This window comes from Hetaerina americana, unplaced genomic scaffold (genome assembly GCF_022747635.1).
Source record: "Hetaerina americana unplaced genomic scaffold, ioHetAmer1.1.p SCAF_116, whole genome shotgun sequence".
NCBI lineage: Eukaryota > Metazoa > Arthropoda > Insecta > Odonata > Calopterygidae > Hetaerina > Hetaerina americana.
In genome coordinates this window covers 486,111-508,172 of record NW_027286248.1, presented here as the reverse complement: position 1 = coordinate 508,172, position 22,062 = coordinate 486,111, and the positions used below count along the sequence as shown (strand labels likewise).

The 22,062-nt window shown below is 39.0% G+C and overlaps 1 protein-coding gene across 2 annotated transcripts in view; it reads left to right on the top strand.

The window, feature by feature from the left end:
- LOC139685567 (uncharacterized) overlaps positions 1 to 22,062 on the top strand; it is a 345,402-nt gene that overhangs the window by 95,890 nt on the left and 227,450 nt on the right. For both annotated transcript variants that reach the window (XM_071582515.1, XM_071582514.1), the window contains exon 2: positions 12,775 to 12,847. The gene's annotated coding sequence lies outside the window, so the exon portion shown is untranslated. The remainder of the gene's footprint in view (positions 1 to 12,774; positions 12,848 to 22,062) is intronic.

The following is a 22,062-nucleotide window of genomic DNA, read 5'->3' as shown; positions in this document are numbered from 1 at the left end:
AGTAATGTTTAGAATTACTTATTGCCTTGGAAATTACGATATCTTTATTACTAAGGGCTTTTTGTGTGAATATTTATGGAAGACAATACAAATAAAAGCAAATATGCACGTAAACGTATTTTTCCATTTGAGACACTCTTCCGCGTACTTAGATATAGGGTAACACGCCTTTTCAAAATCAACCCACCCCTATGAACACGCGTCGCCGTCGTAGATTCCTCGATCCATTTCTATTACGTCGTCTTGGCTGCGTTTTCCGGAGATCAATGATTTTTACTTATAAACTCTTTTTCATATACTATAGCAGTGTAATTTTCATCGTATATAACATACAAAGAATCAATTCAACATACAATTATAGGCAATCTATATCATATACCATAGTATTACTATGATCTTCATAATATACAATAGTATTATACAAAAATATTTAAAAAATTACAAATGGAATACTCATTCTGGTCCTGTTAATCCAGTTAATTCTGACAACAGGTGCCACATAAAAATGGTAGCTTTAAGTGTATGTAATTACAAAGCAGCATATATTGTGCAATGTTTTTTTCCAGGCCCTAATCCATTCAGTATTTTAGCCAGTCTTTTATTCTCCCTTTCACCGCATTTACTGACTGTAATATTCTTCAATATTTAGGTATTTCATTAAAAAATAGAAGTACAGAAATATCCAATTTTCTTCTACCTTGATTTGTGTGAATTTTTGTATGTACTTAATACTGTCCCTTAATGGTAATTCCTTTTTATTTAAATCAGGCATTTTGCATTTGTCATAAATATAAGTTTACTATTATGATGGCATATCTCATAGTCTGCCTACCAGCAGAATTCCTAATTTTTGAAAGATATTTCTCCCATTTAGAATATTTGTATTTTTTTATCTAGCCTCAGACATTTTCTCTAGGAATTTTCGCTGCTTAATTTTTGTATTACAAGTGTATCCCCAGACGGTCATACCAAGTCTTAAAATACTCTTGACCAGTGCAAAATACTCCATTTTGATGACATTCAAACTTACAAAACTAGTAATGTAGTGAACTTGACGAAGGATAGAATTTAATTTGTTATTGATTTTTAAAATATGTTCACCAAAATTAATCTTCTGATGAATGATTACACCCAAGTAATTATATGTATTTACTTGTCCCAGCATGGGGCAATTGCAGTTATTGGTGGGGTAATGCAGGCAGTAATGTGAATAAATCTGTAATGGAATATCTATGATATCAGAGGCTTTCTGTTTCACATAACAAGGCTTAAGGTTTTTTCTCATTGATAACAAGATTATTGCTATGTACCCATTTACTGATATTATTTATGTCAAGTTTCATGCCCTCAATAGCTGCTTGTAGTTCGCGATGCCCCTTAAGATTATATTTTCCATCCTAAAATTTTCGCATTTTTCTAAAGCAGACCTTATTTATCATTTATCATTATTTCATGCTGTTAAAGTATTTCCTCACGCGCATATTCTCGAAACTGTACCGAAGTGGACGATGATGATATCCGTTTTCCTATGTTTAATGCATTTATAATGTCAAAATGACAAGTCTGACTGTAAGGTGCGACCCAATTCTAATCTTTTTGAATAATGTCGTGACAATGATTGCTTATCTTTGATTGTCCATTTGATAAATATATTTTTCATAAACTTAGCTCAATCCACAATTTCTAAAGGTTTAAACTGGTTTCTCCTCGATCCGGATCATCTGTTGTGAAAAACTAAAGTTTCGATGGAAAAAATTGGAACCTATATTAAATTAAAACTGTTTTCCCTGAATGTACTCGTATTTTACAAATAACCCATTTCTCAGAAAAAACAAACTGCTTCCATTGCGAACACATTCATATGAAAAATAAGTTGGTATTCACGGGTAAATTTTATTTGAAGGATATAAAAGAAACATGAGATAATTCTTCAAACCAAAATCAGGGTAAAACTACCCACGGACTTTGGAAGTTACTCGCACCTGCGTCATTTACTTTCTGATTGAGCAGAAAGCAAAAAATATATGGCATGGAGTCCCCTGAAGTTTTTTATCGCATCTAGTAGAAGAATCAACAAATTCTAGCAAGGTGCTACATATTCTAACCACCATCAATATCTGGTCTAATGAGAGCAATTTGAAAGATTCCAATGTAGGTGAAACAATCAAATATCTAAACAAATTTACTGTATCAAGAGAACATAAATAAAATAGTATTGGTTAATATTTACATTTCGATTTTTTTAAATAATACTTTGGGAATATAGAAAGATATTAATGAAATGTAATAGGAAAGGAGTATGATTATTATCACTTACGTTATTTCTGAGCAAGTGAAAATGTAAACTTTGTCCTCGCATCATTTGCAATTCCTTTTCGCTCCAGAGGCAGTGGTTTTCATTTTATTTCGCTATCGCACGTCGGCATTCCATTTCATTGAGAGACAGTTACAAAAGCAGAGACGTGCCTTATCACCTCCGAGACAACAAAAACAACATCGTTGTTTACACCAATAAGCTGTCCGTTTTGTATGCATGACTGCACGTCACTGAGATGAGAAATTCCGATGCGATTTACAGATATGCCGTTTGAGTTTTCCGACGGTTAAAGAGACCGCGAAATATTTCTCATGCTGCAGACACGAGAAAGCATGTCTTGAAATTAGGAAATGTTAAATATTCGCCAACTTTAGAGTGCATGATATTACTATTGGAAGCCTCGTTAAAACGAAAGCAATAAAAAATTCATACCTGCACTAAAAAGGGGTTAAGGAAAGCATGAAGATGGTAAAACAAGAGTATATGAACAAGGACATAACGAAAACTTAAGTGCCTTTCTGGTATGGTGAGGTGCTTTAGAACTTGACGAAAATTGGTAATAGCATTCAGGGGGTCTTTCAATATCTTCCTTTTATCTGAACAATCTCAATATTCAACCCGAAAGCCGATCTCATTGGCGAGGTTAGAGCTCAAGTGATACTGAACTCTGTAGCGAGTGAAATTCACACTTTCTAGACAGGGGAACTAATCCGAAGGCAAAAAACTCCCAGACTAATACACGGTTTTGATTAGCCATAGACACTGTCTGCATTGGAGCCCAGGACTTAACTGAGAGTAGCATATAGACTATACATTAAAATACGAGGCTGATAGCTCTCGATATGTCCACAAGATTGTGGTAGTTAGTTAAGAGTCACTGGTACAAAGGTTATCTACAAAATAAGTGAGTTTATGTGTAAAAATCATTGAATAATACTCAGTGGCACTCGAAGGCCTTCGGCTTTAATTTTTGTGGAAGACGAAATAAAATTGCACGAAAAGCTTTGAAAGTTATTAAAGGCTATGCAGTTAACCCGGAAGAAAGGAAAAAGCCCATATCCTAAGAGTTAACAAGTTTTGATATAAACTCTGATAAGCATGTATCCAAAAAATAAGGAAATTTATGATTGTAATTAATTCGTATGAACTCTTCTTCCTCTACTTTCTTGATAAAAATGGGTGGTACGCAAATAATAAAAAAGGTTTAGAAGCAAAAAAAAGAGAGTAAAATAATCATGAGTGTCAGCAAATTATCCCGAGTAAAAAATGACCTTCGTTCTAAATCTTCTGGTCAGATTTTCTTTACACGATACTCAAACCATCTACTCACCAAAATGCATTTCTAAAAGCTCTCGATGTGATACTTTGGTCGCGCCGGCTCTACTTCCGTCTTATTAACTCAGTGGCATGGATTCAAAGATAAAGAAATCAAAGCGGTAATACATGTTGGAAATAAAGCTTTCAACAAATAATTAGGTTAATCAGAAATGCGATTTTTCCTATCCTCGGCGGCACCGCATTCATATATCCAGAAAGTAATTCGGGAATAATCCGCGAAAACCCACGGACGGTTGAAGAGGAGAAAGACTCCTCCTCCGCCGAGGGACGACGACGTTTTAGGAGACCAGCCCCAACGCACGTCAAGCATAGCATAGGGCCGGGATAATTCACGCTTTTCCTGGAGCGTGCTCCTCGGAAACTCGCGGGAGAGAGGGAGGTCGAGAAGAAATGGACGGAACGAGTGGGACGGTGGTTGATGGGATGATATACGCGACGGAATCTCAATTAAAGTGGAACGGATGTGGGCAGGGAGATGGGGAAGCGCAGACTGCGTGTTATGATTGGATGTACACCTATCGGGTAATGACGCGTGCATCCTTTTTCATAGCTTTCGCGATACCCACACCAAAAAAAGACGAAAATGGCACACGAGGGTTAAGAAACGCCTTGAAAATAAAAATAAGGAGAAAGGATTCTATTCGACAACCGTTTTGGTATCAGATTCACAGGTCCATCGTTGCGAAATGGTGTTGATGTGGAATTTATGCTGCGGGAATTTAGACGGAAACATCTTAGCTAAATATAAATATCGAAAAATACTGAGATAAAGCAAGGCACGTGTATTTTGAGCACTTCTCCACCTTTGCCACACTTAAGTTACCATTTAGTAACTACGATAGATATTCCTCCAGTGTATCCAGTGCATATATCTCCATTCTTCAAGTCAGAGATTTAAAGTGTACAGACATACTGTGGACACCAAACTATGGAGAAGAGTCTATATCATGGACTAAAATGTGTTCCAAACGTTTTGACCATAAACCCTTATACTTAACCACCGGTACAGGCATTTACCCTGAGACCAGTAGGTTACAGAGGGGAAGGTAGATATCACATTTACAAACCTGAACAGAGCGGGAGGTTAGAAGGGGACCAGTTGCTTTTATTCGCCGCCTTTGATCGTCCTGTGTCCCAATACACAGAAGAACACGCAGCTTGGGTTCATCAGGATTTGAATTGGGAACCTCCAGTCAGTAGGCTAAAATGTACCCTTAGAAATGTACTTGTGGAAATGTTGAAATACCTCTTACCTTCAAATTTGAATCAGAGCGTGCAAAGTACCCATATTCAAAGATGCGAAATGCAGTTTTAGGATTGTCCGCAGGCAATGCACACTGTTCGAACACTATGACGGGTAATTTCTACTATCTCTCCAGAGAGCACTTCTCACAAATAACGAGCACCAATCGACAAGAAACCACATGATTCCGAAGATATAACCCAGCTCTCTTCACCATCTGGTCCAGCATTCACTGAATATCCTGTGCAAGGAAATTGAGAGCATTATTAAAAAATCTGGGAATTCTTGTTTCAATGAAATGGAAAAAATCAGTGGCTGCGAGTATACCTCTATATATTTACCGCAGGGATCTGATTGTAATATCACAGTAAATAAAAATTGTCGTTTGGACCACCATGTTGTAAATGTCAATGAAAAATCGTATGATTTTAAAAATAAATCGATTATCAACGTGAATTTAGCCATGGAAACTTTTATTGAGTGTCGAAATGCACTGCATTACTAATAATTGGCTTTTATCTCCATATTTTCATCATCTAGCAATATGTTTATTATTATTCTGCTGTCACGAGTTTAGAGTAATGGCATACTTGTAGTAGACTATAAAATTCGATACCTTTATCAAGGGAATGAAGTCGTTTAAATCAGTTTTCAACTTTCGTTCCATGAAAGGAACCCATTTTGCAATAAGAGTGCCTCCAGCTGCATTATTAGTCAGAAAGCGTAAAGTGAACGTGATTACCTAAATGAAACTCAGTTTTAGATGCTTTGAGATCGTACCCACTTATCGTTACAGAAACCTGGCGTCTCGGCAGTGCTTTTTCCGCAGTCACTTCAGCAGCGATATATCTTTGACTTTAAGGAAATCCCTATTACTCAGTGATGTCAACTTTCGCGCATCTATACCCACGCTAAATGATATACTAAATGCCATTTGCAAATATTATATTGAAGCGAGTCGTCGTTGAATTACGGTCGAATTTTCGAAAACCTTTTAAGTATTTCAACTGCCAGGGAATAAATTTAACGAGATATCAATGTAAACTGTAGTTATTGCGAGACTGCCATCAGTGGGAGTTTACGTCGATGAGATATGACATCCCGCTTAAGCATCGATTTTTAAGCGTGCGAAATGCAAAAAAAAAAGAGATCCGTTATTTCCCGGCGCCTAATTCGGTCGTACACCTTTTACCGTGTGGGAATAGTATTTTTACGTGGGCTTTTAAACATAGGGTGGGCCGGAATGTCGCTTGGCAAGGGTAGTAGGAAATGTTTGCAATGGCGACGAGGTGGTGCGATGGCGGTGGACCGTTTATTGTGCCCGGGAAAAGATGCGAAGTGCGTAAACTTGTGGGCAGGCACATGTATGAGTCACCCCTTTTATTCTTTCCCGTACATTCCTTCGCCTTCCGTGCCCAATCCGATTTCCCTCTCCCACTCCCAGGCTGCGAAGCTCCCTGCCGCCAGGGGGTGCGTGCCGGGGCAAAGGGGGGGCAGGCACGGTGACAGGGCGGTGATCAGGGGTCGAGGGATCGAGACCTTCCGGGCTGGCCCCGGAGCCCCATCGGCCCATCGCGATGCAGGCCTGATCTCCGCGGTTGACCGAGTGAATTCATTTCTAGGGGAAATATAGGGCTCCAGAGGGAACTTAATAAGAGAAATGCAAAAAAAGCGCATGAGAGAATATGCCTAGCTTACTTCTCTTCGTTATCCGACCACCGAATGCTAAATTGGATTTAGACGTTGAGTTTAGAATCGACTTCAATGCAAAAACCTATAATGGTATTCTTTCGGGCGCACAATTCATATTTTGTTATAATTATCACTAAATTTTTAAAACTTTGGTTCCGTCTTTTTCACACAATCCCAATACATTTACAAATGCTCCAAACGTTCTCACAGACATCCGCTGAATATCCTGCGAATATGTCGTCAATCATCCGATGAATCACTGTATGATCAACTAATGGGAGCAGGGCGCAACAAATGTTTTCTCTCATAACTGTAATGCGTATCGATTTGTAAGCAAGCGACAATTATTTGATCATAGGGCAGCGCCAGTGTCGAGGGAAATTAAAGCACCATTAAAATTCAAGCAAGCTCTGTGATTCGGAAACTAGGAGTGGGATGGATTTTTATTTTGACTGGTACCGATGGACATTGGGAAAATGAACATCTTTCGCAAGCTCACACCCTTAGAGAAAATGTGCATCAAATCAGCATTAGCAACTTGCTCTATTTGACGCTGCCCACTGAGTGTGAACCGGTCGGCGGACTCCAAGACTTGAAAAATGACTATTACTTCACCGGGCTTCATTTCGTTTAAGATTTTAATATGCATTGCAAGAGATGAGCAATTGTACCATTCCACACTATATTTATTGGAACGAAAATATTTTAATCGTTTTATGGTATCATTGGGTAAAATGATTAAACATTCAGATTCACTGAATGTTTCAACCTTGTATCAACGTGATGATACAGCAAAATTGTGAAAAGCAACGCTTCATAGAATATTCTGTTAAATATTACTACTGTTCTCCGCCAAAGGATATCTCATGCCACGCTAAACACTAATGAGGAAATGCATGAAAAACTTGGTACAAATAAGGTCTAATTCGAAAATGTTTTAATATAAAAGTTAACGAGGGGAGGTCTTTTTTTTCAAAGATCTTGAATGCGAGCATTTGGAGCCCCTCGCCGAAGATCCCTTCGCCGGAATTCAACGGGAAGCAGAAAGAAAAGCCAGCTCTCTTTCGTGACAAAGCGCTGTGAACGAACAGAAAGTGTCCCTTTATTTTTATAAAATATGAGCAACTAAAAGCATAAATTTAACGCGCACGACTTGCACTATTCATTGAAGAAAATCGTATGAGTTATATTTGTAGGCGATACCACAACGAAAAGTCGTTAGGGAAAACTGACCGCGGTAAGACCAACTTTGCCTTTTCCCTCGCACAATTCGTGACCACATGTACGACAATTCGAACTGTCCAAAAATAAAATGTCACGATGGGTTACAAATCAGATGCCCTAATGACTTGGAGACTAACACACTGCCACTCATCTTTGCGGTGAAACCCGAGAGCAAACTATTCATTCGGTATGGATTGGAGGATGCCGTGAAATGTGAAAATAGTGAGGGGAGTTATTATGCAAGATGAAATGAGGCTCTCACGTCGGGCAGCTGAGGAACAGACATTTCAATTTTGAAATACATCATCTATGATTCGGGAGGGGACGGCATCCGATCACAGACGTATAAAGCATCCTCGATGTGGATCAGACCACCCACTCATGCGGCCCCGAGCAGCATGCACTCCACATCCAGGAAAGGTTAACGGTACAACGCCAACGCCTGATAAGAGGCTAAAGGGACACGCTAACAAAATTTATTCCTCCTCGGTCGCACGGTACGGCCCCACATCAGTAAACCAACATGGTACGATATATGCCGTCCTCTCCATACCCTATGCTCCTTGCCCATCCTTCCCTGGCCCACACATCTTTTCAGTCGACCACGCGGACCAACGGCTCTCCCCCGCCTCCCTCGCCCCTGTTCTACCCCCACCCCCCCTTCGATGCACCCTCCCACGCCTCACGATCTTCGTCCCTCACCCCCTCTATCTCATTCCGCCATCATCACTTTCCTCTCTCTCCTGCCAGGGATGAGAGCACACTTCCCTATCCGCATCCCTATCTGCATCCCCCACTTTCTCTCTCCCTCCTCCCTTTCTCTTTTCCTATTCCACTTTTTCTCTCATCTCCGCCCTTCCGCTCTCGTGAGCTCGTCCTTTCCTCTCCACGAGCCTCCCCCCTCGGCCCTTCGCCGCTGCTCGTCCGCGGACGAACTTCGCTCCGTTTCGTTCCCTTTGGAAAAGGGATGGCGGGGGGTGGGTACCCCGGGGAAGGGTGTGGAGGCGGTGGAGGGACGTTAACGTTTTGCGCTCCGGCGATGCCCGAACGATTTCGTCGATTCAATTGCCGTCATATTCCTTTTTCGCACTCATTTAGTAGTAGGTACTTGGATGGGGAGGGGGTACGGGGGGTGGGGAGAAGAATAGAATAAAAAGACCTTTTTCAACGGATCACCGACAGGAGATAATTTGTAGCAGGATTTTCCTTCCGGGAGCATCAGAGGAGTAACGGTTTCGTTGGCAGGGTTATTTTCAGCACTATTCCTTTGTTAACTCATACAAACCCACGCACACATTACCCACATGATTTATTACGTAAAGGAGGACCAGATATGCCCATTTCGTGAACACAGAAAAGATTTTACCCGTTGGCTGAGGTTTGCCATCATTAAATTGTTGATAAAAATCGTCACAAGCACGTAAAATGTTAACCTATATTTTCTTCCTTGAAAATATCAAAATACCTCTACCCTCTTTTCTACGCTGGGCGTAGTCATTTCACCATAGCCTGTTAACAAGGCTTATTATAAAGTTATTATTATTAATTTAAAGTAAAATAGCATAACATAGGTATGCTAATTTTTTTGCATTTAGTCATCCTTCATTACTATCTAGATGAAGGTACTATATATGTGTAAAATTATTACAATACAGGACATTATGAAAAAATTTGAAAAACCAATTGAACACTGGTTAATAATTCAGCAACTTCTAAGCCCTTCGACCATTCTTAGGCCGTATGCACGTATTTAAAATAGCAAAAATACCATGGACGGTTCCATAACTCTCTGCTGAAATAGCGAAGGTCGATGACCCTCTCCTCGTGCATACTTGACGTTCGCCCCTGCCTCCGTCTTCATGGAGCCGAGCGAGACGCCCACTTACATCGCAGAAATAAAAAAAAGGGGCAGAACTCAAAAGAAGTAATCGCCGTCAATAAAATTGATGTAAATACATGATAAAGGATCTTTATATGGCCACGCTCTACCGTCTTGCTCGCGGTTCTCATAAACGAGAGTGGAGGGCGATGATGAAAATTATTTTTACAAAGCTGCGAAAGACCAATGCAAATTTTATTTACAAGCGAAAATTTACAGATTATCTATTCTGGATACCAATGCGTAACTTTCAGTGAATGGCACCCTCTAATTTTTATTGTCAATGCCTTCGACATAAAGCTCTTTCTTACACCTTCTCCACTTCAATGGCCAACGGTTAAATTAACATACGAATGGATTTAAAAGCTGCTTTTATTTCCCTCGGCCAATCTTGTATAATTATCATACGAGATCCAAAATACCATTCACTTTGCAAACTTGTTCGTTCGTTTTATGTTTAGATGAAAGAAAATCGACTAAAATGTAGATCTCAAATCCATAACTGAGTTTTAATTTTAGCTTAACTATGTGGCGTCGTATTATTGGCTACACCTCATTGCTTCGTTCGTTGGTTGCTTCATGTACTGGCAAATCGAAAAAAGGTGGAGTTCGATAAACTACAACATGCCTACTCTTTTAGAGAAAAAATGAAAGGATATTTTTAGGGATTATATATTTGAGGAATACACATTACGAGTTCAAAACTGATTTCCTGTCAATTATTTGGTTTACCCAGAGTTTATTCGATAGTTTCTGGCTCAACTTGAAGGAAGCTCATGTCCATTAAATGAAGAATACAATGTATATTTCGACTATTTTTAATTTTCGTACTACTAGTTTCAACGCTCAGGCGTCACCATCGGGAACAAATTAGTCAATGTGGGAGATTCATGAATGGACCGCAACTTGACTAATTTGTACCCGATGGTGACGCCTAAGCGTTGAAACTAGAAGCACGAAAATTAAAAACAGTGGAAATATACATTGCGCTCTTCATTTGATGAATTACCCAGAGTTCTTAAGTTGTATCGCAAAATTACACTCGCCACTATTCCCATTTCCCTTAACTATGAAGAATCACCATACTTTTAATTTAAAAAAATAGTTTCCAATAATTAATCTGTGTCTTCAAGTTAAAAAAAACGCAGTAATTGTGGCTCTCTTTGTTTAATCGCTCTGAATAATTTAATTTAATTTTTTGGACCCATTTGACCAATGGTTTCCTGGGTCCACTTTTATTTTACTTCACAGTTAGTTGGGGATTCCTTTGAATCTTAGTTCCCCTTTTTACAAACAATAATGAGACATAAGGAAACAACATACATAACAAAACAGACAAAAAAGACAAAAATAATCAGACAGAAGGAAAGTTTTTCTAAAATTTTAACATCTACAGGTACTTATATATGTTGGGAGTTAAACTAATGATAAACAATTCAAGAAAAGAAAAGAAAAATCACTCAATAGACATATAGAATACATTGATACATTTTACACAAAATTTTACACAAAATATTTCCCAGTTGGTTCGCTTGTTGTGGTTCACTATTCGCTGGTTTTCTTATTGCAAATTTTCCGAGCAGGTTATTGTTGTTCTTTAGGCAGAATGTAATCATTTCCCTAAAGCTCGTTAGCTTCTCTTCCATACTGTTTTATAAGAGTTGCCGCTCTGTCTCATAGATAACACAATCCTCCACTCTGTGTTCTGCTGTGTCTTCTTTTCCACAGTTACACAGAGGGGTAAAACATTTCCCTATTAAGTGTAAGTAGGAGTTGAAGTTTCCATGTCCGGTTAACACTTGTGTGTTTGCTGATGTGTGTTTAATATTTAATTTAATCCGGTCATCTATGTTCGAAAATATACGGTGTGTTTTCCTTCACTTTTCTGTTCTGTTCCATTCGTCGTTCCATTCTCTATGTGTTTCCTGTCTCAGTAGTCTTTTTAATTTTGATATTTGTACTGCATTTTCTGCATCTAACGAGAGGTTGAAATACTCAGTGGAACCACGACATTTTGAGTGCTCGTCGAGAAACTTGATATCTGCACTTTTAACCATAGGCAAAAAGTATCAAGCGCTTTGAGGCGACTCATAATAAGCTTTGGGAATGGTAAAAAACGAAAGCCTGGGATAAAATAGAGATAGCACCATCCACTGTTCTTCTGAGGACCAAAGTGAGATGACTTTCTATCTTCTCCGTCGACAAAGAAAGTTCCCCGGGACGACGTATCCACTCTTTATTTTGAGCGACAGTTTCACTCGAGGTCCGCGATAGTCCTTTCAGAGAGGCCAATGCCACCACGCCTCTCACGACTGATGAACCGAGAGGTCCCACTCGCCGCCTTCTTTTTTCATCATTGTGCTCCACTGACTCCTATGCTAATCCAAGGCCAACGGCCCTGTGGCCGCGCCGCTGCGGACCACGGGCGCCGGTGTCATCCAGCTCCATTCGTGCCATTTTCCGGCGGAGAGGCTGCCTGCGTCCAGAGTCTAGCCGCCTAAAAATGATTTATTCAGAGCCGTTTCCGCTCATCCCGGGAGGCGACCTCAGCTTGCTTACGACAAGTTACTTCTGGAGACGTTTTTCCCACCAAGATCATGATGGCCAGGTCACATTCAAAGAGTATCCGAGAAGAACCACACCTTTGATTATAGGTAAACGAAATGCCGTAATGAGGTTTTCAATTGTGTTTTTCTATTCGTTGGTGAAATAAAAGCATTTTATCAGTCATCAAATTTTTTCCCGACTTTTTCGAATCAATATAGGTTCAATGAATAAAAAGAAGTCACGTTCACTAACGCCTACACAAAGGGGATTGTGCTATTCCCGGCTTTCATGGAGCATTCAAGTTATAAAATACCCTAAATTTACGAATGTTTCAGAAAATCATTTCCCATAGTTGCAGTAATTATTGCGAAGGTTGGAGTTCGATCACGACTCTATCCTAAACTTAGTAAGGTGCAGCTTACAGTTGACATCGAAAGAGGAATCGGAAAAATGCAAGGAGATTTTTTATATCTTTAGTTGACGTTTTTCAATTTATGTCACGTGGTTTCTACTCATTTATTACTTTTATTTCAGATGAGAGAAGTGAGTTATGCTGAAGAAAGATTGCAAATGCTGATCTCCTGGAGGATATCTGGAACATAAAGAGGTAAAGACCATATTTTACTTTGAAAGATGGGCTTAAAAAAGTAGAAAAGCAACAATAGGTTTCCTATGATTCAATATGACTGGATTCCTGTGGGCATAGCCAAGGAGCAAGTTGCTGAGTCATTCTGAATGAGATTCGATGAACAAAAGCTCGATAATCCATTAATGGAATGACGTGAGTTCTTGACAGTTACAATGTTTCAAGTCAAAAAGGTGTCTAATTTTGAGTTCCTTTTATTTTTCAATTTAATTCTTCAAAAAGTGCTCTCCTCTGACCTCTTGTTGATTTATTTGTGCAATTATTTTCACTGATGGGAATTTGAATCCATAATTTATTTCCATTTAAAAATTCCCATCCTCAAGCAGAAAAGATTTTGTGGACGGTCAATTATTTTAATTATTAAAACATTAAGTGTATAACTTTTGTAAATGACAATCTTAAGTTAATGCAACCTGACTTTCGGAATTATTTCTATTAACCAAAGCAATCTCCTGATTCTTATTTCTGTTTAAATTTGTCGACAGTACGTGTCGCCTCTTAGTTTTCCTCTTTTACACTTCAAGTCAAATCTTTCTTACTTTTCTGTCTCCAACGAATTTATAACGTCTCGTGGTGCAACGATCTAATTATATTTCTTTTTTAACAACATTCATAAGTTAAGGATGAATATCAAATCATTGTTCAATTAAAATCATAGAGATATCTTATGAGTTAGGTAGTTGCCATTAGAGTAGAAGTTTGCTATTCCTTTGAGTCAGCCTTTTGATTCGTATAAGTCGATCCAGCATGATATGAATTAATTTCTTCCCTAGACGCATCTTCTAATGTGCTTTAACTATCCTCAACCCTTTCATTAGAGACTATTCTTTAGCATGCTAATGGCGTAAACTATTACCAGCGTTAGAATGAGAAAGACAGCCACTGGACCACTCGCATCCTCGAATTGACCAATTCGATGACTCAAACATTCTGAAAAGTCACACATTCAACGCTTCCCTGGGGTTCTTCAAGTGGAAAAATACGGTGATAAATGGAAACCGCCCACATAAGGATAATCCCGCCGAGTCCACTCCATCAGCCGGCCACCTCGAACACGGCGAGAGCGACCCCGGGAAATGAGCGCTGGAATTGTCGAAACACTCGACAACGCCTCCCCCCATTCCCTTAATTGCAATCTCTTTCCTCCGGAGCGAAAGAAGGGCTCGTGACCTTCCGGCCAATTTGTTCGCCGCATAAACCCATCCATCACGACCATTCCATCTCTCTTTCCCTGTTTGTGATTCTCGTTCTTTCACGGGAAGAGGGGAGGCGAGGGAGGCTGGGAGAAAAATGAATAATCGACGTGCATTCTCAAGGCGCATCGCCAACACTCCGTCGCTCGCTGCTGATATTCAAAGCCAGATGTGCGAGAGGAGTGTTAAAATGCACGGCATTACTATACTCCCGGCAACACTTAAAAATATTCAAAACACCTTCGTCCGTGCATGGAAATTACGAAAATAACAGCATGAGGCTTAAACGGCAACCATTTAACTGATGTCGATTCATATCGCAGGAATGCATCCAAAGTAATAACAGAACAAAACTACATTAAATGTGAGGTTAAAAAAAATGCACTTTTTCCAACATTAAAACTATCAGGGAAGTTAAATGAGCTTGGCATTTTCTAATCGGGCTCCAAAGTGCCCCCTTAGTTGCTGGTATAATCGTATTTGTTTTATCGAGTACTTCATTTTCTAGGCGTCATTTGATTCAGTGATTGGACCACTCGATACAAATCATAGAACTGAAATTCCCATTCTCATTCGAGGAGTGATCTTGATTTTACAACTATGCTCACGTTACCAACCACGCTTTTTCTTACTTAAAGTACACGAAGGTCACGCGGAATGTTTCCAACGCCTCGCAAAATTTAAATAATTGAAAACAGAGCTAAACTTGAATATTAATGGATACTCTTATGACACTCCTATATACTTTTTTATCGTCTTCTCATCGAAAAACTTTCGGCCCTAATTGCACTTGAGAGCTCTCGCCGACTCCAGCTGACCCGGAAGTGAAAATCAATCTCGCTGACTCGCGAAAAGCATTCTTATAACCTGATTGTCATGAAAGAGATTTCTGGAGGTTCTCAAGTCGCCTTGATTCATATAAATTTCAATTAAAACAAGAAAAATATTTATACGATAACGTGCCATCTCCGTAGTTCACGTATTGACAATTCAAGAAAAAAAAATCTTTTGAATTGACCAATTTGACTTTTTAATCTATATACCACTCCAAATCACATCTAAAATGGCAACCAAATTTGTATACGGCTAAATCCATGATCAATAAGTTTAGATGATAATCAGCCAACAAAGGATCGATATATTAATTATTGATACCTTATATAACGCATTTTCTAATTCCTATTCAGTAAATGTAAACCAACGAACTCAATTTTTACTCGGGAACAAAATTCTACAAATGAAAATTTTCCGCTAGTAACTATGGTGATGAATTTTTATTGAGGCAGGTTAAGCACAAATTTGAAGATTTCGTTCCCCAGGGCAGTGCCAAAAACTTCCATTTTTATTGCTTTAGCCAAATAAGGCCTTAACTATAAAAAATAGCTGAAATGTATCTATTTCTGACTCGTTTATTTTTTCAATTATTTTCTAATATAATTTATAATTATAAGATTGATAACATCGTAAAATTAAAAGTACTTACAATAAACTTTTAAAGCGCAAGTTAAGGATATGTATAACATTCCTTAATTCCCTGTCACATAATTTTTCTTGTTTTAACAACATTCTTTCGCCCGAAGCAACCGTGATCGTACTGTTAATTATTTAGTCAAATTAATTTGCTCCGGATGTTGAGGGGAACCCTATTGCTGGACGTCATTTTCGAGCAGCATGCCCAATCAAAATCAGCGGTTCCAATATGCGGAGCAGGCACACAAAAAGAGAATCAGCAAGAGGACTCCAAAGACGGTCCGCTAGGGAGCGAAGAGGAATTGGGAGAAGAAAGGGTGAAAGGGGTCAGCGCTGGGCCGGAGACTGCGGGCGAGACGTGGGAGACCGGGCTCCTCCCTCAAGCCTTATCGGGAAGGTGGACTTTCTCCCCCCATCTTCACTCCCTACGGGCCCCCCTCCCACAGCCCTTGCGCCCTGCCTGCAACCCTTAGTCTGCTGCTTTCTAGCGCCATTTAAGGACCCCACTCTTTCCCTGCTTATTCACTTCTCTGGATCCCCCAATCCTCCCTTCGCGGCATGGAAACTATTTCTTTGCCCCTCCTTCGGATTCATTCTCTTTCCTAATGTAGCCGAAGTTGGAGAAGGAAGATAGAAATACTGGTGTGAATATTTAAAAAATAAGCTGCTAGACGGAATCCATTGGTTAAGTCGTGAGTATGTGAAGAAAATCCGATGGCCCCTTGTCGTGCAGCGCATTTCAAACAGCCAACGTCATCGCTGAGAGTTGAACAGCAGTTTTTCCCTGTGACCTCATCGGTTTTGTTGACGGAAAAGTGTCGTAGTTTACTCGTGGCACGATAGTAAAAAGAGCTTTCTAAATTTAATCCACGCCAAGGAATGAAAAATACTGTAACTTCAGCACTTACTTCAGTTGAAGAACGCCCACCAGACGAAACGCTATCCGGGAATGGCACCCTACGAGAGTTTATTTCATATACTTCCTCCTCCATACTGGGGCACGAATAAGGAACAAGATTGGTCTTTAAATAATGCGGAGGATAGGGATCGCATGCACTAAACGTGCGGGTATTTCAAGCTGACATTATTACCATTAGAGCGCCAGCCTGAAACTACGTCTCGTACCTTCACTTAAGCAAGTTGTACGCATTGTAACGGTTTTGTACATCGTGTTCATAATTGGAAGTCTGGCCGCTGCCTACTACCCATTACCCTCTTCTCCGTCACACGCTGTCTGGCTCCCTTTTCTCTCAACAGCCTTTGGGGATCTTTTCACTCCGTTAGAGGAAAAAAGGAAACCGGAGAAAGAACACATATTAAAAGAGTAATTATTAGAGGAAAAAACAACCCGAAGATCACATTTTTGTGCATACACACATTCACACAAAACCAATAAATATTAATAAACGTAAAGCGACCGTCAAAATAAAACAAATTCATAAATTTTAAATCATAAAATGGTACTAATACGTATAAAAACCCGGATTGTCAGCTTAGTCATTTTTCGCCCATGGTTGAAAGGATAGCTTGCATTTCCTTGCGTTAAATAAAGATATTTTATATTATTTCGGCAGAAAAATTCCCTCTCTCAGTGATCTGTCTGGTTTCTAGATTTCCCCGCCCTCTTTACGAGTCCGAAAACATGTTCTTTAGGAGACATTACGGATTCCCAATCACAAAAGTACGTACTAAAAATATTTATAAAACATCCGCACCCACTCGGGATGGATGCATTTTTGTGGGGTTTTCAACTATTCACCCAACACATCCAATCCAATGATTGGATACCGGTCTAAGCGAGTGATTTTTACACTTTTAATTCTTGCATTTGCGCACACATCAGGCGGCGACCCCGCTTAAGTCCCTGCTGCCCGTGGTTTATTTTAATTTGACAAAAGTAAGCACTGCCTTTAAGCTTTGGCCTTAACCTCGAGGACTGCGACTTAAAGCGCATGACTAAGACTACTCTGTAACACCGCATGCAAAGTAATTTGTCAGTGTATCTCATTCAAAAAAAATGCACAGTAGATGAGGACGCTAGCGATACCCTGTTACTTAGTAAAAGCAGTAATAAAACTCGATAATTATTTTATCTGCCAAAGACAGCCCCTACACAAAGTCGGGGCCATGTTAAAATCCAAATTGAATAGCAGAATAAATCTCAGATGAGATGATCACAATTAAAATTAAGATGAGAGCCAAGGCCTAATTATATAGAGGATACATGGGTTATATTTGCTATTTCCGGAAGCATTTGTTAATACCTCTATGTTTAACTGAGCACGACTGGATAATTTTCCAGCAATTTTTCCCAGAGCGTTGTTTCATTAAAATACAATGTGGAATTTCCCCATGCTTCACTGCGAAATTTGGGAATTTTGCCAAAATTAAGCAGGAGCTGCCCTTTATGTGGTCACGTCACCCCAAATCGCACTTGACTAACTCAAAAACGGACCCTCCTTCAATGACTTGAAGCGAATTTGCATTGAACCAGAGGAAGTTCTCTAGGGATAAGATATCATTTCCTTGCGTAAAGTGTCATGAAGAATTTACGAGATTTAATCTAACTCAGTGGTTACGATGTAAAGAGTAAAGACTTAGATGTGGACGTGACCGAAAATGCCCTCGTTAGGCTCTTCGGCATCCATCAGATGCTTTCATGTTCCTTGGAATTAACAGGCTAAGTAAAAATTGGAAATGCAAAGTGACCAAAGGCATAGCTGAGAACCCTATCTACTGCTTCTACTACTATTCCTGTTGCTGGAAGAAGATACCATTTCCGAGCCCGAACAGACTGAAGCTTCGAAGAGAAACACGCGAACAGCTTCCAGCGAAGCTTGTTGAAATGATTAAATGATATAAGCCCTGGTCAATACCACCGTATTTTTATTCATTTAATCAACAATTTCAATAATACTGTTGACTATATCCTATGACTAATATTGGAATAGACTATTTTCAGGAAGCAAAGGAGATTTGATGTTCTACGCCAAATGGAAAACTTACTTGCATTCTCGCTCTCAGGAGAAATACATGTACTCGTATATCGGCCCGAGGGAAAAAGGTGAAAATCAAATATTTTTCAGTTACATTTCCAAAATTGAATAATAATAATAATGCCATAATAATAATGATTTAACACGAATTATGAGAAAATTAAAGTTCTAAATTATATTGCGAAACAACCATTGGTAATTAATTGGTCCCCCCTTCAGATGCTCCACTACCTTTCCAGATCTGTATTAAATGAATACTGATTTTAAAGACTAATTTTCTGCTCCCTTGCGGCGCATTAAACATTAATACTTCAAAAGCAGTGGAACAAATGAATCCCAATTGTGGCCAAGTTTAATAATGTGCAAAAAAGAACGAAAAATATGCATATTTAGCAATCAATTTTCCTGTAAGCGGGGATAAAAAAGCTGGAAATTCCACTTCAATGTTTCTTCCACGCATTATGACTATATTCTAAGGGATAAGACCTTTCAATATTCTCCCCATTATTCATCGACTTCAGTAAAAGCAAGTGAGGGAGCCCTTCGATACCAATCTTATAAATGAGAATGAAATGGAATGCGAATCTTTTATGGATTCGGTTAATGGGAAGAACGGGAATTGGCTGCTGAAATGCAATCATACACTAGGCAAGAAAGGAGTACGTGCATGTCGTCGTGAAAATTTCAAAACCATGGCAATATTTAATTAATATTTTAAGCATAATAAGGGGCGTTTCAAGTGCAGTAGTCAAATACATTTACTTTTCTGGCGGCTACGGGAAAATCACTATTCTTTCGCCGTCTGTTGAGACACATATCAATGGGCAGTGTTCCGTGGGACTTTAAACTCTCCTCGCCAACTGGGAAAGTTGGAAAAATATTCAGGAAATGTGTTTATATTTAGCTGCGTATGAAAGCACGCTTCCTTGTTCTCTTTGCTCTGCCCCTGCGCCGCGGATGACATGGATGAGGGTAGGGTGAGGCCGAAGGTGAAGCAAAGAGAGAGAGAGAGAGGGATTTGGGATTCCGACAGGCGGTAGAAGGGATGGAGGTAGCGAATGGAGGAGAGATGCACTAATCACTTCGATCAATCGGTTCAACTGCTCGGAGATGATTTGAAATTCACAACACTAGCATTGCCGTCTATTTTAGAGCGTGAGTTAATCTGCAGTTTCTGTTTTTGACGGTTCGCGATTCTCTCGTTCGAGAGGTTAAACGACAGCACACTGGCACCTCAAAACTCGCGAGCAACCGCGTGGGACGTGGGTCACCGCAGGTTATTCATGAGTTCGACAAAATCATCTACTTCTTGTTGTTCATGGAATCCTGCGGTAAACTAAAGGGGTTTCGGCCGTCTCGGATTTGGGACATGAGATTTAGGACGAAATTAGTCAATATTAAGTGTTTAATATAATAAAAATGTTCCTCACTGATTTTTTCTTGAGAAAAACGTTGAAAATTTGAGATCAAGGTTGAATAATATGAATTAATCTGTTCGGGAAAGCACAAAGTTAGTTTATTTCCAATAGAACGAACGCTTTCCATGAAGTTCAGCTCAAAGGAATGGAAACACCACCTTCTTTACTTTTTCAACTCATTTTTATGGTATAAGTTAGATTATTAGCACTGTAATTTATTTAACATCTAGAGGAATTAAACCATACCCATCAAACCAGTGCAGAGCAAACATACATTCAGAATTGGATCGGTGATGGGAGTCCTCATGAAAGAACTCCAAGGGACAATGTTTCTTTCATAGAGTCAACTATATGCTTTCTATTTGTAGTGATGGTAAATTTCCCAAAAGATTATTGCATCACGAGCGTGCTTATTTGTGTTTTTATCCGCCAAATAAGATGAGTCAAATCCTTTAAGCCTTTCTCTTTCGATCTTCTTTGAATATTTTATATTTCATGTACAAATCTTTTGCAATTCAGCAGCGTCTTTTTCTGACAGAAACAATTTTTGTACCAGAATTTGTATTTGAAATTTCAATGTGGCACGAGTTTTCACCGAAAAATACGATCAAGCAAATGGAACTTCCATTGAATTTTTGAGAGAAAACACCAATATCCAATAAAATTAAGTTATGAGTACTTTACCGATCTAACATTACCGTAGATGGATTGAGTTTCACTCAAAATACAAACGATATTGTAAGAACGCCTTCTCAAGTTACATCATGCAATTAAAATCAGATATGCAAAAGATTATAAGCAACTTACTAAAGAGTAACTATTGACGAATAAAATTGCATTAATAATGGAAAAATTTTAAAACTGCAAGCTAAAACATAGGTAATCATTTATCAAATTAATTTCATGGCATTAATTGGGACAGACGATAACTGTCAACTGACAAAAGCAGCCCGGAGTTCGATCGTTGAGTTCATCTCGTGATAAGCCAGATGCGAATCATATCTTCATGACGAACGAATAAGTTGAGAAAATGGAGAATTTTGAATATTAAGCACGCAAAAAATGATCGGGAAAGAATAGAACAGGCATGAAAACACTTCATGGTGGCATTCAAAATAGAAGAGAATTTCAACGAGGGAAGAGGATGCGGACCAACGTCAGATAGGCAGTCGTGTTTTGCCCATTTGCTCAGTTCATTCAGTTTTAGCCTTGCTTGGCGAATTTGAGGTATCTGAAAATGGAATCGCTCAAAAAATGCCTTGTAAGAAAATATATTCTTTTAAATAATGTTTTTGCAGCAGACATTTATATTTTATTTAACCTATCTTCCTGATCGAACCAAAGCATAAAAAAACACACGTGTCACGTCCAAGTGCTTCAACTTTACTCCGCTGCTGCACAAGTCATGCTTATTTCTTGATTACCTTCCAGCAGCCAATACTGCAAAAGAATTACGTCAAAAGAGAAGAAAGTATGTCATCATGCTGAAAGTATAAAAACAAATTATTTGTAATGTTCTGATTTTCAATGGAAGAAGTAATACTTTATAATCACGAATAATTGTTCGCCAAGTGGTGGGATTCCGCGTTTGAATGTATGTGTGTCTGCATATTCATGTATAGAAAGAAACCCTAAAAATGACTTAAATCCATTTTATACGCTTCAATTTCTGTCCAAAGCTTGAAGAAGTGGTTTTTTTATTAAGACTACTGTTTATAACTCAGGCAATGATTAAAAACTATTTTCTAAAATTTAAAACTTCGTCCGGAAGCATAAGGGGGGTATCGCGCGATTTAATTAAAATTTGAAAATTTTCCGAAATATAAATATATATATACTATATATATATATACATATTATTAGCTAATCTACCGGTTAAGGTAGGTTTTTGGATGGACAAAGCTACGAAATACATTTTTGTGACTCATAACAAAACTCAAAATCCATCATCCTACTCTACAACAGGTCCCGCTTCATCTCTGAGTACTTTCTTCCTCCCTTCATCCCAACCAATATTTCTATCCTGTTCCTTCCCCTTCCTCGTTTGCCTAACATTCTCTCCTCTATTACAGTCTTCAACATCCCACTGCCGGTCAATA